The sequence below is a fragment of the Condylura cristata genome, unplaced genomic scaffold (genome assembly GCF_000260355.1).
Source record: "Condylura cristata isolate star-nosed mole 26May11 unplaced genomic scaffold, ConCri1.0 scaffold00001, whole genome shotgun sequence".
Taxonomy (NCBI): Eukaryota; Metazoa; Chordata; class Mammalia; order Eulipotyphla; family Talpidae; genus Condylura; species Condylura cristata.
Window position 1 is genome coordinate 3,863,738 of NW_004567102.1, and position 4,921 is coordinate 3,868,658.

Consider the following 4,921-nt stretch of genomic DNA (forward strand, 5'->3'; position numbering starts at 1 on the left):
TCTTTTACTCCCTTATTCTCAGACCCTGTGGACTTCCAATGCTTGAATTGCTGTGGGAAGATCTTTGTACTAAAGTTTTTCCTATGTTTTCAATTATTTCCTTCAGATAACTTTCAGAAGTGAAATGACAAATTCAAAGAAATATTAAAAATAGGAAGCTTCACCAAGAGACAACTGGCATAATTTTTGGTAAATAGCCAAATTATTTTCTAAAATGGCTCTATCATTGCATGGGAGAATTTTGTTTAACATTAAAAATGCAGTGTGTTGAAGACCAGCTCCAACTATTGAGGTGTCTGGAGGCAAGACAGACAGGACCCTAAGGTGGGAAGGTGTCGGCCAGCGGAGATTCCTAAAATGGGGAGAAGGAGAAAAAGGGGAAAGGGAGCGAGCGAGGAAGACATGGGAGTGGGAGTTGGGTGCAAGTCTTCCTGCCCATCTTTTTGCAGGTCTTTATTTGTACTGTGTAGCAAGATCTAGTTACAATAATGTATCAGGTAAGTTAATAAGAAATCAGCGTAAAAGTTTTAAAGGAAGAGGGGAACAATGCATCCTCTTCCTGCTACTTTATGGCACACTATACTATACAGCTTTGCGATAGCTTTCATGTATACGGATGTTTAACTGTGACTTTAAAGGACCAGGGTCTGGGAAAGGATGAGCTGTTAGCAAAGGATTTAAGAGTCCTAGGGAAGGTATAAATTGTGTTAGCATAGTCGTCCGTGATAGCCTAAAGAGAAGCTAATGGCTAAACTTAAGGTTAGCAGAGAGTAGCTAGTGTTTGTTTTAGGAATAAGTTAAATAAGACTAGCTGAGAGTAGTTAGTGATCGTTTTAGGAAAAGAGTAAATTAAGAAGAAGTCACATAGTTATGCATTAAGTAAAACCTGTGTTGATAGTGTTAGGAAATTGGCCATGGTCCTTATGCCCTGAAAGTTATCTAAGATTCGCTTTTTGTCAACAGACCAAGGAAGCTTTCCAGGAGTCTTGATGCTCCAGAGTCTTATCTCTCCAAGAGCTTGCCTTTTGTCTTCAGTCAAAGGAATTTCCTGCCTAGGAGCAGCTCAGCTTGTACTTTGCCCAGGTCAGGTAGCCAATTTAGAGCTAAGACAATCCAGTTACAAACTGATGTTGCTACAATATTTTTGATATTATGACTATACAAAAAAGGGAGGTCATAACATAAGTTAGCAGTGGAAATTCTGATTTTTCAGAGCTTTTCCCCAGCTACCCGGAATCTGTCAAGACGATAGCCGTTGCATAACTTGTGTCAAAAGTGGGGTGGGGGGAGTCTCTTTACCCAGGAAGAGCTTAACATGTATGGGGCCATTGTCACCTGGTGGCTCACCTAGGAGCTCACTGGTCAGAATATGATGCTCAGAGATACAGATAAGCTAAGTTATAGATATGGTTAAATGAGCTAAAAATCAATGCTTTCTAAAAACAAAATTACAGCTCTTTATCAAACCATTAAGTATTCAAGTTAATCACTTCTTTTTTTTAAATAACAAACTCTTAGTTTTAAATAATACTTAAGTTTCTTGAGAAATAAAGGCTCCTGTTCTGTTCTTCCTAATCCTGAATTATCTTTAATCATAACTAATCTCACCCTGGTCTTGGAACTCTAACTGATTAGAATGGGTCATGCCAACTGGAATAGAATTAAAAAGGCCCTGCAGGGCTGAGGTAAGGACCTGTCTGTCTGGCTCCCTGAGATGAGGGCTCTATTATCCTGCCTATTGTGTCTACTTAACCCTCAGCCTTAGGCTCAGACCTCTCCCCCACCTCCACCCCCCACTGCATGGATAAGCAGACAGGAGGAACTGGACGGACATTTCTCCCCTCCTGTGAATTTTTCCCCTCCTGTGGACAGGAGATACTGGCATTGAGAGAACAGCACAATCTTAACAGAGACTGGAAAGGAAGTTCAGAGAGGATGGCAGGGATTTACCTCCCAGTTCAGCTAGAAAGCTGCATTATCAAATATCTGCAATATCAAAACCCACGACAGCATCTGAATAATGAATTGGCAACATTTTCTCAACTGTAGAACTAATCGAAACAATAGAGTGTCACTTTTCTGAACTGCATTTCCTGTTCTATAAATGGGGGTTTAAAAACTCTCTCAGTAATATTGTAAAGACTACATGAGATGATGAAAGTCTTTGAAAGCAGATTAAGAAACTATTATTAGTTTATCTTTTTTCATTAATAATAATGCACTAGTATTATTGTGGTTATCTACATTGAAGCTTATACTTTACAGTAGTTCTCAAATTCTAATGTGCATATGAATAACTTTTGTTAAAATGCAGACCTTGGATTCAGTAGGTCTGAGGCATAAGAGGTTGATACTGCTGGTTGACCCTCCACGCTTGAATAACAAGGGTTTGTAGCAATTTGCAAACATGAAATTTTCTAATAGTAGACTCCTAGACTTCAAGTTACCCATTTGGACAGTCATTTGTGTAGCCCACTTATTATAGGATCAAAAGAGCCTGTGGCCTTTAATATGCCACAGGTGATGTAATTGAAAGGCACAGATTTAAAAAGTAGAAACTCAGGTCTACACAGAACTTTCCTAAGTATACTTGATATTTCAGTAGCTGTTAATTAAAGATGTGATCACATCAATTTGGTGAAGCTTGGGTTAAACAAGCTTAAGCCAAATTCCTTCCTTGTTATAATGTATCAAGTTTTCTTTCTCATGTAAGTAACATCAAATCCAAGTAGAAATTTCCTAAGTGGGCACATTTTGTTTTTCCTTCAATACAAGAAGTCTGACAGCATGCGAAGTCCTAGGTTGTTAACCCAGTGGACAAATGACATCATTAGTGACTCAAGTTCTTTCATCTTCTTATTCTGCCCCATATGGGACCTGGAACTTATGATCCTTATGGTGGCCAAAGGCCAAAAACAAATGGTCTATTTCTTGTCATTTTTTTCTTTTAGATGTTAGGCTTTTTAGTTCTAGAATTTCCATTATGGTCTTTTTAATGTTTTAGGTCTCTGCTATATTTCCTATCTTTTCATTCATTGTGAATATAATTTCCTTTATGTTTTTGAGCACAGTTATAACTTTTTAAATCCTTGTCTGCTAATTCTAACATCTGGATTATTTTAAGGTTGGTCTCCACTGGTTATCTTTTCTCTTTTATATGGGCTATATTTTCCCATTTCTTCTATTGTCAACTACCTTTGGATTTTATTCTGACTATTGCAAGTGTTATGGTTCTTTTTGTTCTGAAGAGTTTTTCTTTTTTGTGTTTACTTGTTTTAGTAGGCACTTAACTTCACTGCACTCCCAAACCACATATGCTATCTCCTTTTTGGTGGATGGGATCTGAAATTTCAGTTCATCTTTCACCTTACCTGTGCTACTTAGAATTTGACCTGCACAAGCAAGGGTCAGAGATTTCAGAAGTCTACAAATAGAGTTCAGGGCTCCACCTTTGTGGTTCCTTCCCTTCACTTTCTTTTTCTTTCCTTTCTTCACTTTCCAATCGTATGGTCACCAAAACTCTATCTTCTAGTTATGCACAACAGTACAACTATGGAAATCACATATGGTTTTAATCACCCTCACATGATTCTAACTAGGACCTTCCTCAGCAGGGGACAAGTGGGGGAGGGGTGGAACTCCAGGAAAAAAATAGTTAGCCAACACTATTTAATTCTTTGAAGTGTTGAGAGACCTTCCTACTATCTACAACGTGTCAGTCTCTCTTCTGTGTCTTCATGGTGTTTTGTTTTTGTTTTTTATAATTTTACCATATGGGAGCTGCTCAGTCATTAGTGGATGTAGAATGTTTGTCATCTCTTTGGAAAGAGCAAGAATCTCCCAGAAGATTCTTCTCTGTTTTATTGAGTGTATTGTGTTCACCTGCTCTTTCTCAATCCCTCTTGTTCTGGGATTTGCTTGCCCTGAAGAACATGGTTGCCCTGAGGAAGGTACACTGAATTTGAGCCTGACCATTCAGGAAGAAGGTAGGAATGACTATGAAGCTGGAAATCAAAGGAAATTGCCGCTCAACACTTTTAATGTCGTTAACATTAGGTTTTGCATGCTAGAACTCCCAGTTCTCATCCCAGTCTCACCTGCAATATTTTGAAAAAGGATTCATTAGATTAAGAAACTCTCCATCCACAGAGCATGTGTTAGGGCTGGATCCTCTGGGGCATACTCAGTGCACTGGCCAGATGAATGCACCAAGGTCCTGAGGCATCTTTGGTCACAGCACTCAGTGTGCTCCATTACTGTGGCAACCTGGCCACCAGGTTGGGTTTTACTGCTGTTTCCAAATCAACAACTGTTCTGTGAACCACAGCAGTGGTTTGGACCAAACCTCCAGGTCTGAGCTGACTGCTGGACTAGATGTCAGTGGTGGGCAAATATTGTTGGCTTAGTTTTTGAGAAATGCTCCTAGAATGTGGACAGGTCAAGAAAAATGAATTTTTCCTTGCTACCACAGCTAGGCTCAGGGTCCACAGTTTAGTTTTGATAATTATGTAAGCTAAACTCAGCTGAGGATATGGTGACTTTCACTGATTCATTGCTTTGCAGGTTATTGATCTTTGGTGCTGAGAAATGTCCCCCACTAAAAACAATAAATGTCTCCTGCAAACAGCTCAAAATATGCTTTTTAAAACTATTGAAAAGGTGTAAAAGATGTAAAAGAACCAGTAAGGACCATTTTCAAGATGAAAAATCCTTGCAACCTCACCACACAATGGTTTCATTGTACTTCTTCAACTGGCTCTTTTACCTCTTGTATTTCCTTGATTCGAAGATACCATTAATTTTTTTTTTAAGATTTATTTATTTGCACATACAGAACTGGGTACAGGCCAGAGGCTCAGGGGCAGTGAGAGGCTTCACCAGAGACAGAGTGGGGAGCAGAACAGGCAGATCTACGAAGTAC